This window comes from Bison bison, unplaced genomic scaffold (genome assembly GCF_000754665.1).
Source record: "Bison bison bison isolate TAMUID 2011002044 unplaced genomic scaffold, Bison_UMD1.0 scf7180017864473, whole genome shotgun sequence".
Taxonomy (NCBI): domain Eukaryota; kingdom Metazoa; phylum Chordata; class Mammalia; order Artiodactyla; family Bovidae; genus Bison; species Bison bison.
Genome location: NW_011495034.1, coordinates 5,811,536 through 5,824,572, shown reverse-complemented (window position 1 = coordinate 5,824,572; position 13,037 = coordinate 5,811,536). Strand labels below are relative to the sequence as shown.

The 13,037-nt window shown below is 43.4% G+C and overlaps 1 protein-coding gene across 3 annotated transcripts in view; it reads left to right on the top strand.

Moving 5' to 3' along the window:
• The window catches only part of TPD52L1 (tumor protein D52-like 1), a 91,922-nt gene that overhangs the window by 484 nt on the left and 78,401 nt on the right, over nt 1-13,037 (top strand). The window lies entirely within an intron of this gene.

Genomic DNA, 13,037 nt, shown 5'->3' with positions numbered 1-13,037 from the left:
GGCCCCTCGACAGGAAACGCGCCCCCGGATTGCTCGACTTCTTCCCCAGCCAGTCGCGCTCGCGCTTCCTACACCCCGCGGGCACCCGCAGGACCTGTTGGGCAGGGTCCGGAGAACGTCTTTCGTCCCCTTCTTCCCGCCGCGAGTAGGGAGGGGCCGTGACGACTCCTGCAGTGCACGGTGGGCTCGCGTCCTGCACCTCCCTAATCCCGGGCTGAGCGCAGCGCGCGCCGAGGTGCTAGCTCCGCGGAGACCCCGGGTCTCCCGGACACGCGAGGGGTTTGCAGCGCGGGGACCTGCCTTCCGAGACCGGGGAGTGCGTTACCCGCCCGCTGATTTTCGCAGCTCGACGCGAGAGTCCCGGTTTCCTTCGGTCGGGGGGCGACCTCTGCCTCCCTTGGCGCGCGGGGCCTTCGAGCTCCGGGGGTCACTGGCTCCAGGAGCCCGAGAGGGCTTCACCGAGGGCAGCCTGGTGTCTTGAGGTCGCAGCAGAGAAGGGTTAGGGAATCCCGATGGAATCGTGCCAGAATGGAAGTAAATGGTATATGTAAAGAAGCAGAGGTGGACGAATGTGGAGCAGGAGACTGGAGTCTGACTCTATAGAGTCTCTCTTGGGAGCAATGCCGAGAATGAATGAATGCGAGTTCAGCTTTTTTTGGGCTTTAGAACAATCATCACCACCTTTCTTCCACGGGAAATTCTATGGAGGCTTTTAAATAAAATAAGAGCCCCGTTTAAAAAGTTTAAAAAACGAAGAGGTTCATGGCCCTATGTGCTCCCTTTTTAGGGGCTTAAGTGTCCTCCTACATGAGAGCGACTTGGCAGATGCTGGGTCTGGAGTCACCCAACAGGTTTGGCTGCCAGGCTTACAATGGTCTGAACAGCACGAACCATCCTCATTCTTTCCATCAGCCAAGATCTTGTCCATAAAGCTGCTGCTTCCAGTATTTTTCCTCCACTGTCTATCTAAATAGGAAAGGAGAATGTAACCAAGGGTGGGGAATTTTTCTATGTGTGCTGTGTGCTCAGTCCTGTTGGACCCTTTGCAACCCCATGAACTGTAGCCCACCAGGCTCCACTGTCCATGGAATTTTCCAGGCAAGATACTGGAGTGGGTTGCCATGTCCTCTTCCAGGGGAAATTTCCCAGCTCAGGGATCAAACCTTTGTGTCTTGTGTCTCTTGCACTGGCTGGCAGATTCTTTACCACTGTGTCTCCTGGGAAGCCCCTGGGGAGCTCCTTAGTCTAATTCAAAAGTTGAGATCAGGTTGGAGGCCTTCACTCCTAAACTGAAGCAGGTAGGAACAGCTGGAGCTTTCCAACCTGCTTTGCCAATGAGATTTGCAGTTTTAAATACAGGCCCTGGCCCAATCCAGATCCAGCAAACTGGAATCTCTGGGGCCTGGGCATGGATATATTTGAAAGCTTCTCAAGTGAATCCGTTATTCAGTGAGGTTGGAGAGAAAAACTACAGCAGAGTGGAAACATTCATCAGATTGGACCCACTGGTGTTACTGGTTTGCTTTACTTGTGAGATTTACTTAACAAACACTTCAGTGCTTTCCTTTGCCAAGCACTGTGCTAGGAGGAACAAACATGGCCTGGATCCCTGTTTTGTGAAATTTATAGTAGAGGAAGAGACGGACATTAACTTGAGAGTTATTTGATAACTAAACAGAAAAATTGCAACCATCTAAATGATAAGAAGAGGACCGCAGTGTAGTGAGAGCCTGAAGGAAGCTCCCAGCCTAGTAAAGTAGTGAAGTGAAGTCGCTCATTGTGTCCAACTCTCTGCAACCCCATGGACTGTGGCCTACCAGGCTCCTCCATCCATGGGTTTTCCCAGACAAGAATACTGGAGTGGGTCGCCAGTGAGAGCCTGAAGAAAGCTCCCAGCCCAGCAGGTGATAGTCAAACCAGCAGAGTTTGCTCAGTGTCCCTGTTTCTGCTCTTTGTGCTTTACATGGGTTGACTCACTGCTTCACAGCAGTTCCATGAGCTAGGTAGTCTGGTCCTTCCCATTCTCCAGAAAGGAAACAAGCCAGATATGTAAATTCCTTGTAACAACAAGTATATAATATTGCAGAGTGGATGCTGTAAAGGCCCACTCCCCACACAAAGCCTACCACTTTCAGAAGAGAACTAAAACTTAAGTCCCTACCTGCTCGTACTTTCTTTGGCCCCCTCTGCCACTTTCCCCCTTCATGTGAAGCCCTCCTAGGGAGACTGGAATAGGGTGATGGTCAGCCAGGGGGACAAAAGTGAATAGAGTTAAGAAATACTTGGGAAGAAAAAAAACGGTAACTTGGATTGGCTGTGAAGGATGGCGGGTGACTTGGGAAGGAAACAATGGTAACTTGGATTGGCTGTCAAGGATGACTTTCAACTTTATAGTTTTACAATCTGGTGGATGATATTTGCCCCTTAAATTCTCATCTTCCCAGTACATTAAGTTCTCCATTTTCAGACTTTTTTTTTTTTTTTGGTCAGTTAAGCAGCAGACATAGTAAGTTCTTTGAAAATGAAACATTTCACAAAATGTTTATGGTTTATATTAAAGAGATCTTCTTTCTATTTGGTACATTTCTCTGGCTAAATAATTGCCTCTTAGATTCTAAGAGAGTCCTGTAGTTTCCTAAACGCAAGCTTCTAACCTTAGCACTGTTTATTTTAGATTTATCTAGAGAGGGGATTGCTCCTCTTTCTGCCCTTTGATCTAGAGAAAAGCAAACATGAATGTGATTAAGTGGTCAGTGCTATTGAGATGTCCTCAGGTACTTTATAGTACCTCTTCCTGGAAGAGGGTCTGGCAACCCGCTCCAGTATTCTTGCCTGGAGAATCCCATGGACAGAGGAGCCTGGGGGCTTCCAGTCCATGGGGTTGCAAAGAGTAGGACAGGACTGAAGCGACTCAGCACACACTTTATACTACAGATGCTATGGACTTCATTTACACACAAATCTCCATAAATGCAGTAGTGGGTCTTAGAAGTGAAATGCTGCTGTTAGGTTCTTTGACTTTGTAGAAGAACAGATTACTTCCAACAGAACAGGAAGACATTCTGGGAAGTTGGCAGAAGGAAAAACACAGAAGTGGGGTTAGGAACAACTCCACGAGGAGAGGCTGGAGAACTGTGTGCCGTGAGAGGCCCACAAGAGGCTATGTTGCCCGTTGTTTTCCTGGTACTAGAGAATTTTGCTTTAATAAAGTTGATATATTAGAGAGAATTTATTTTGGAATGTAGCATTTTCCTGAAATATTTGGCAGTCCTTTAAAGAAGGTTCCTTTTGGAACCACCTTTCATATTTCATTACTCTAGAAATTAACTTTTTGTCTTTCCCAATGTCTTGAATGTTACAAGGAAAAATTTCACTTAATACTTGTATGTATTCAGATTAATGATTGTGTTAGTGTCCTATGATTGCTGTAACTGTAGGGTAAGGGAGTTAGAGAAGGCGAGGTTCGGAAAAAGAACGAGACCAGCACTTCACAGAAACAGGTCACCTTTAATGGGGCGAGAAGGGGCAGCAGTCAGATTAGTGAGCTGCTGCACTAACCCAAGAAAAGAGTCAGTATATATAGGCATATATGTGGAAAGCTACTGTCTTAAGGCGGCCTGTTCTTCTCCAAGGTCGTTCGGAGTAGTTTTGTCTTAAATGGTCGGGGCAAGGAATTCTGGATATTGGCCAGAGGCTGGACTGGCTGGGAGCTGGGCATAATCAACCTTAATGTCCATTTTTTTCTTCTTTGTTTTGCACAGAATGGTGGGGGGGACCTGGAGGGGAGTTTTAACTCCAGGCTATTTTTAGCCATGTAACTTTCCTTCAGTAACAAAGTACTACAAATATAGTGGCTTAAAACAACAGAAATGTATTCTCTCACAGTTCTGGAGGCTTGAAGTCCAAAATTACCATCACTCGAGCAGAATTAGGACGTCAGCAAGGCTTCGATCTTTCTGGATGCTCTCAGAAATACTTCTTCCTTGCCTCCTCCAACCACTGGTCACATCTCTTCAGTCTCTACCTTTGTGGTCCCGTTGCCTTCTCTTCTGTCAGATCTCCCTCTTTCGCTCTTAAAAGAATATTTGTGATATTTCATTTAGAGCTCACCTGGAGCGTCTAAGATAATCTTCCCATCCCAAGATTCTTTTCCCATAAAAGGTAATATTTACAGGCCCCAGGGATCAGGATCTGATATCTTTGGGGACCAATATTCAGCCAGTTATAGTAACTACTTTTTATATTCAGACATTCTATTCAGGAGGATTCTCAGAAGTCCATGAATGACTTAAAGTGATACATGTCAGATTAAGCCTGTTTGCAGATTCCATTAAAGTGAAATGTCATGTTTATCTTACGTTCCTCTTTGCTCACAGGACATTTGTTTGGAGTCGTCTTGTTCCAGGAAGAAGTCAGGGCATTTTATACAGACAAATGAAACACAGGAAGATAATGTAAGTTAGATGAAAGAAAACAAACAGATAAGAACATAAAATGAAGCAAAGAACGAGCTCTAGAAAAAAATAAATACAGTTGTATCCTTTTTATTAATATTCCATGCAAACAAATTCTTGCTTTGTAAGCAAAGCATATTATTGGTTTTTTTTTTTAACAAAACAGTAAAATAATCCCTTCTTTCTCAAAGAGCAAGAGGTTAAGTCTCTTATATTGTAGAGATCAGAGTACTCAAAGAAAAAGAAATCTGTTTTCTACATTTCAGGTTGTACAATCGTAAACCTCACACTATGGAAGCTAGGTATTACACCTTTTGATTTATGACTTTTAAAAGTATTATGAAGAGTATTCTTACTGTCTTCAAAGCTACTTTCTACTGTTTTACTTTCCCTCTAAAAATTTTTAAAGTAGGTAGTGATGTATATATAAGATAAAGTCAATCATTTGTAACAAATCATATACTGTTAGGCTTCCCTGATGGCTCAGTGGTAAAGAATCCACCTGCCGGTGTAGGAGACACAGGTTTGATCCTTGGACTGGAAAGATACCCTGGAGAAGGAAATAGCAACCTACTCCAGTATTCTTGCCTTGGAAATCCTATGGACAGAGGAGCCTGGCAGCCTACTGGTCCATCGGGTCACAAAAGAATCAGACACAACTTAGCGATTAAACAGCAGCATGTACAGTTGTTGCAATTAAATTTTTTATAAAATGGAGTCACACGAACCATAGATATTATGTTGTTGTTGTTGTCATTCAGTTGCTAAGTTGTGTCCAACTCTCTGTGACCCCATGGACGCAGCATGCCAGGTTCCTCTGTCCTCCACTGTCTCTAGGAGTTGGCTCAAATTTGTGTCCATTGAGATGGTGATACTATCTAACCATCTCATCCTCTGCCGCCCCCCTCTCCTTTTGCCTTCAATCTTTCCTAGCATAAGGGTCTGTTCTAAGGAGTTGACTATTCATATCAGGTGACCAAAGTATTGGTGCTTCAGCTTCAGCATCAGTCCTTGCAATGAATATTCAGGATTGAGTTCCTTTAGGATTGACTGGTTTGATCTCTTTGCCATCCAAGGGACTCTCAAGAGTTCTCTCCAGCACTGCAGTTCAAAAGCATCAACTCTTTAGTGCTCAGCCTTCTTTATAGTCTAACTTTATGGTTTTTATGGTCAAACTCTCATATCCATACATTAACTGCTGAGAAAACCATAGCTTTGAATATATGGACTTTTGTCAGCAAAGTGCTTTTTAACGTGCTGTCTAGGTTTGTCATAGCTTTCCTTCCAAGGAGCAAACTTCTTTTAATTTCATGGCTGCAGTCACTGTCTGCAGTGATTTTGGAGCCCAGGAAAATAAAATCTGTTACTGTTTCCAATTTTCCCCCATCTATTTGCCATGAAGTGTTGGGATGGGAAACCATGATGTTAATGTCTTTAATGTTGAGTTTCAAATTAGCTTTTTCACTCTCCTCTTTTACCCTCATCAAGAGGCTCTTTATTTCCTGTTCACTTTCTGCCATTAGAGTTGGTATCATCTGTGTATCTGGGGTTGTTGGTATTTCTCACGGCAGTCTTGATTCCAGCTTGTGAATCATCCAGCTCAGCATACTAGAAGCTATTTTGAATTGCATTCCCTAATATGTGCCTTGTTTTCTTAATACTTTCTGGCAGGCGGAATTTGAGAAGTTGCTTCAAAAAACTTAGAAGTATATGAGTCCATTTTCTGGTCAATCATAAGATTTGGTACTTGGTGTTAATATGTTGTCGCCTGTATTCTTCACAATACAACCTCTGAACTAAGTCTGCATTTTTATACTATGGAACTGAGACTGAGCAGACTTGCTTACTTCCTCTAATTTACCAGCCAATGTGTGTGGTGAGTGGTTTAGTCATGTCCGACTCTTTGTGACACCATGGACCATAGCCTGCCGTGCTCCTCTGGGCATGAGATTTCCCAGGCAAGAGTACTGGAGTGGGTTGCCATTTCCTTCTCCAGGGGATCTTCCCCAGCCAGGGATCGAACTCATGTCTACTACATTATAAGCAGATTCTTTATCTTCTGAGCCACCAGTGAAGCCTAGGGAACTAAGTAAATAATAAATAAGTACTTTAGCAACTATCCTTTAAAATGTGCAAATCATCTATACTTAAAAACTGGCAATTGGAGAAAAGAGGGTGGCAGCCCCAGTTACCAGCCTGGCTTGCTCTCCACGTATGTCAATGTTCATCATTACTGCAGTTCTGGAATGTCCCCAGCAACACTTTAAAGCCACCTCCTAAACTGAGTCAGGATGCAGTTAAGAACACATGAAGGATGACCCTAAACTGTGGATTTTCAAGCCTGTCATTCTACTTGTCATTGAATGTTTATGAAATGAAGTGTAATGTATTTAAAATCTATGCATTAAATTAAGAATCATTATTAATGCACCAGGGAAGGCAATAGAACATTTTAATGAATTTGAGTTGGCTAAAAGAAAGCTTTGGGTCCTCAAGGAAAGATGAATTTTAAATAGTTTCTCACAGTGTGAGTTGTTTATAAATGTTGCATTTTGATGCAGAGCATGTGAAAGTCCCAGAATAAAACCATAAATCTCCAAGAATACCCCTTTATCGCCAACCTATTACTTCTTCAGAAGACAAAAATCCGATGCTTGGCTATTTGTGCTGTAGCCAAATGATGTACCACATACCGAAAACGTGTGTATATATGTTACATCTCATCTCTAGACTTAAATCTAGTTATTTGCACCTTACACAAATTACATTTTCTCTGACATATATCTAAAACGCAGAATCCACCAAGCCCTTGGAAACTGCAAAATGCAATTTTTTTATAATTAGACACTTCTTTTGTCAATCATTAGCAAAAGCAGCTTGTCAAGGATCCTGGAAACAGAACTGATTCATTCAGAAGAAAATGATAACTACGGGTACAATGAGAGGGGAGTCTCTTCAGATTTCTCTATTTCAGAGGCTCTGGCTGTTGGGTATTTACTTGTTTGTTTTCCCCTGATTTCCGCCCCCTGTATGTGAACAAGCTGAGAGTAGCGATAATGAGAACAGTAAATAATCTATAAATATTGCCAACACTTGGGATTTCAGAATTTATGTAGGATTCATTTCTACATGAAGACATCATGGAAAGATGGTTCCCTTACTTAAGAGTTGAGACAAGTCAGAAAGAAATTGAAGTCTTTGATCCTCATTATTCCTCTTTTGATACCCCAGGATCCATCTTCTTGCTTTCTGCAAAGTTTATTTCAAATGATGGAAAGGTTCTTATAAGCACTTACCCATTTCTCCTAATTTACACATTCCACGAAGGACATTACTGACAAGGAAAATGTCTGTTTATTGTGGACTTAGTGTGTGCTGGATCTGGTTCCAGTTGCTTATATGAGATGTTCCATCAGGTTTCCAGAGCCCAGTGACTCTGTACCTGAAAGAAGGAAGCTTATTCTGAGGATTAGGACTCGCATTTGTCACTGTGACCCTTGAGAGAATGTATAGAGGTAAGAACACACATGCAGAACTTTTTTGAAATATGATCTTGCTATTTTGGGAGAGGAGAGTGCTGAAGAATTGATGCTTTTGAACTGTGGTATTGGAGAAGACTCTTGCGAGTCCCTTGGACTGCAAGGAGATCCAACCAGTCCATCCTAAAGGAGACCAGTCCTGGGTGTTCATTGGAAGGACTGATGCTGAGGCTGAAACTCCAATACTTTGACCACCTCATGAGAAGAGTTGACTCATTGGAAAAGACCCTGATGCTGGGAGGGATTGGGGGCAGGAGGAGAAGGGGATGACAGAGGATGAGATGGCTGGATGGCGTCGCTGACTCGATGGACGGACGTGAGTCTGAGTGAACTCCGGGAGTTGGTGATGGACAGGGAGGCCTGGCGTGCTGCGATTCATGGGGTTGCAAAGAATTGGATACGACTGAGCAACTGAACTGAACTGAACAGAACTGATCTACCAGCCCAAAGGCAGCTGGTTATTCCATGGTAGTGCTCAATGCATATGCCTTACGGATTCTCTTGCATGCAGGAGAAGGGCTGAACGGAGACCTTGGCCTCTCCTTTCCAGAAATGATTTTGGCATCTGAGAGAGAAAGGCCCTTGTATTTACAAACAGAAAATCTAATACATTTGAAAAGCAAATCTTGTATTGGAAAAAAAAAAGTGGGTTGAGTACCAGTAAAAAACAGAGGGAAAACACACGTCTAAAAATCGATTCATATATACATTTGAAAAGAATTGGAATCACAATATTACCTACCCCGCTAATGACTTACATTCTTTTTTTTTACATTTAAAAGTATATTTTATTTTTGAATTGGAGGATAATTTCTTTACAATGTTGTGCTTGTTTCTGCCATATGACTATGCAAATAAGTCATAATCATGTATATATCCCCTCCTTCACAGTCTGCCTCCCCCCTCCCATCCCACTCAACTTAAATTCTTTGATTATGTATGTTATGGGGTTGCTGACTTCCTTCATTAAGAGAAATGGACAAATGATAGTGGTGTTAGCACTAACATTTTTTATTCTGTCATCTTTTATTTAGTTTAAAAATTTTTTAATTTATTTATTTTTAATTGGAGGATAATTGCTTTACAATGTTGTATTGGTTTCTGCCATACATCAACAGGAATCAGCCATAGATACATACGTCCCCTCTCTCTGGGTTGGGGACATCTGAACCTACATATGAACCTCCCTCCTACCCCCAACCCCATCCCACTCCTCTAGGTTGTCACAGAGCACAGGGTTGAGCTCCCTGCATCATACAGCAGATTTCCACTGGCTATCTATTTTACATATGTTAATGTATGTATTTCAAGGCTACTCTCTCAATTCATTCCACCTTCTCCTTCCCCCGCTATGTCCATTAATCTGTTCTCTACGTCTGCATCTCTACTACTCCCTACAGATAGGTTCATCAGTATCATTTTCCTAGATTCCATATATACGCATTAATATATGATATTTGTTTTTCTGACTTACTTCACTTTGTATCACAGGCTCTAGATTCATCCACCTCACTGGAACTGACTCAGATTTGTTCCTTTTTATGGCTGAGTAATATTCCATTGTATATATGTTCCATAACTTTTTTATCCATTCGTCTGTTGATGGACATCTAGGTTATCCTATGTCCTGCTTATTGTAAATAAGGCTGCAGTGAACATTGGGGTGTCCTTTAGAATTGTGGTTTTCCCAGGTTTTTTGCCCAGTAGTGGGATTTCTGGGTCATATGGTAGTTTTATTCCTAATATATTTTTTAAAGAAATCTCCATACTGTTCTCCATAATGGGTGTATCAATTTACATTCCCACCAACAGTGCAGGAGGGCTCCCTTTTCTCCACATCCTGTCCAGCATTTATTGTTTGTAGATTTTTTTTTGATCATGGCCATTCTGACTGTTGTGAGGTGATATATATCTCATTGTAGTTTTGATTTTCATTTCTCTTATAATAAGCAATGATGAATATTTTTTTCAGGTGATTATTAGCCATCTGCATGCCTTCTTTGGAGAAGTGTCTCTTTAGGTCTTCCTCCCATTGTTTGATTTTCTTGTTTGTTTTTCTGATTGAGCTGCAAGAGCTGCTTTATTTTGGAGATTAATCCTTTGTCAGTTGCTTCATTTGCAGTTACTTTCTCCCATTCTGAGGGTTGTCTTTTCACCTTGTTTATGGTTTCCTTTGCTGTGCAAAAGCTTTTAAGTTTAATTAGGTCTCATTTGTTTATTTTTTTCATTTATTTCCATTACTGCAGGAGGTGGGTCATAGAGGATCTTGCTGTGATTTATGTAAAAGAGTGTTTTGTCTACGTTTTCCCTGTGAGCGTTTTATAGTTTCTGGTCTTACATTTAGGTCTTTAATCCACTTTGAGTTTATTTTTGTGTGTGGTGTTAGGAAGTGTTCTAATTTCATTCTTTTACACATAGCCGTCCAGTTTTCCCAGCACTACTTATTAAAGAGACTGTCTTTTCTTCACAGTATATTCTTGCCTCTTTTGTCAAAGATGAGGTGCCCATAGGAGCATGGGTGTATCTCTGGGCTTTCTGTCTTGTTACATGGGTCTATATTTCTGTTTTTATGCCAGTACCATACCAGCATCACTTGGCACAGTTGCTCAGTCCCTCCTCCCTGGAGCACTTTGTTCTCTTGGTTTCCAGGATGCTAAGCGCTTTCCCCCTACTCCTTCACAAGCCCTGCCTCAGTCTCCTTTCTTTCTATCTGGACTCATTCTCTTGGTGAGCTTCTCATACTTTTAAATTCCATCTGTAAACTAACAACTCCCACATCTGTTTTCTTAGCCTGGATCTGGCCCCTCACCTTCAGCCTGTTCACTTGCTGTCTCTACATGAATGCCTAATAAGCATCTTGAACGTAATGTGTCTGACATTGAATTTCTGATCTTCTTTCTTGGAAATAACCCTAGAATCCTAGTATCTCCCAAAGTTATCCACATCTCAGCTAACAACAGCATTTCAACCACAGTAGCCCCAAACCTATCCTTGTAAAGCTTTTGTTTTGGGGCCCCCCGCCCCATCATAGCCCATTTCCAGTCTGTCATGCTAGCTCTACTTTCAAAAATATGAAAGTGTGTGTCAGTCGCTCAGTCGTTGCCAACTCTTTGTGACCCCATGCACTGTAGCCCGCCAGGCTCCTCTGTCCATGGGATTTCCCAGGCAAAAAGACTGGAGTGGGTTGCCATTTCCTCTTCTGGGTGGGAGGTGGGTGTGGTCTTCCCAACCTAGGGATCGAACCCATGTCTCCTGCATTGCAAGCAGATCCTTCACCATCTGAGCTACCAGAGAATCCGCCTTTCAAAATATGCCTAGAGTCAAATGACTTGCACCCTCTCTGCACCTCGCAGATGATGGTCTGGGCCACCATCATCTCTCACGGACTCTCTCCTGGAGTTTCCTAGCTGGTCTCCCTGCTTTGGCCCTGGCCTGTCTTCAGGTTGTTCCTCCACATGGTGCCGAGAGTGACCCTCTCAAAACACGTGGCGCCATGCCACTCATCCCTTCAGGACTCGGCAGTCAGCTCTCCTTTCGCTCAGGATAAAGGGTGGGGTCCTTGCTGTGGCCACAAGGCTGCGCCATGATCGGTCCCCCTTCTTCCTCATTTCCTCCCTGACCTCATCTCCTAATGGACTCCTTCTGAGTTCCCCCGGCTGCCTCCTCACAGCCTTTCAACTCACTGAGTCTTCTGCCTCAGAAACTCTCCCTCCGCTGCCTCCCCGGCTCATGTCCTCATCCTCGTTTCCAGTCGGGGTCACCCTTCGTCCTGGCAGCCGGGCCCTGTTGTGAGGAGACAGTTCTCTGTTGGTCTCTCGAGTTTCCGCACGGCTGGTCTTGGGAGCAAAGGCATTCACTGCTGATTCTCCCTGGACTGTCTTTTCAGGGAGGTTTTGCATAGCAGGCAGCCTTGGAAGACAGAGACCGCCTCCCTTAGGGGTAGATAGGTTTACCGTCCGAGATAATAAAGATCAGGACTCCAGCGAGACCCAGTGTCTGCGGATCTGTATAAAATCAGAGCATCCTAATCTCGGTGTTGGTCTCAGAAACTCATCCCACTGTGTAATCAGACAACACCTGGCCCTCAGCGTGTCACCCTGCCAGAATTAGGGCTCAGGGAACCGGTGCAATGATGTTACCATGGCTACTGCTATCACTGTGAGTAATAAATTCTCTCTGTTCTGTGACCCAGGAGTCGGGTGTTTTCTGCCAGCAGAAGCTGGCAGGCTAATTTGTTTGTTCGCCAAGTGGGGCGAAATCCAACCCTTCACAATTCTTGACACCCGTCCTGAGCCATTAACTTCAGACGGCCCCGTTTTAGGCTTCGACTAGCTGCGCCTTGTCCAGAGTGAGCACCTAGAACCTGTGTCTCTTCTTCTAGGCTGTCTTCTGGGTACCCAGGACTCCAGAACACTCTGCGTAAACAGCCCTCAGTGGGCTGCCAGGCTTACGTGTCCCTTCGTGGGTGGACCATGCTGCCAGCATGAACAGTCTTCATCCTGAGCTATGACAGAGCTGATTGTTCTTAGAGGTGGCAGTGGTGTACGGGCAATGCACTGCTTGTCAAAGTGTGATCCCTTGACCAGCCTCATTAGCTTCACCTGGGAACTTGTTAGAAATGCATATCCTTAAAGCCCCACTCTGGGCTTCCCAGATGGTCCTAGTGGTAAAGAACCTGCCTGCCACTGTAGGAGACATAAGAGATGAGCGTTCAGTCCCTGGGTTGGGGGTGTATTTATATTTCTCTTATCCCATGTTATTCCATTAAGGATTTAAGACAGTTTACATAAGAAAATATGTTGAAAGTAAATGGATACCTCTTTTCCTGATTTTCACAAAGGTATCTGTAGGTACTACCCGTGGTCCTGCTGCAAAAAGATAAAACAGCGTAATGGTAAAAACTACCAAGTGGTGTCCCGGGAGTTGGGACTTTAAGTTATAAAACTGGGAATTTGTGAACAAGTTAGTGACCCTAAATATAACTGCATGCAGTCTCTGAGAAATAAATAAAAAGGAAAAACAAGAGAAATTATTTTTTTAATAG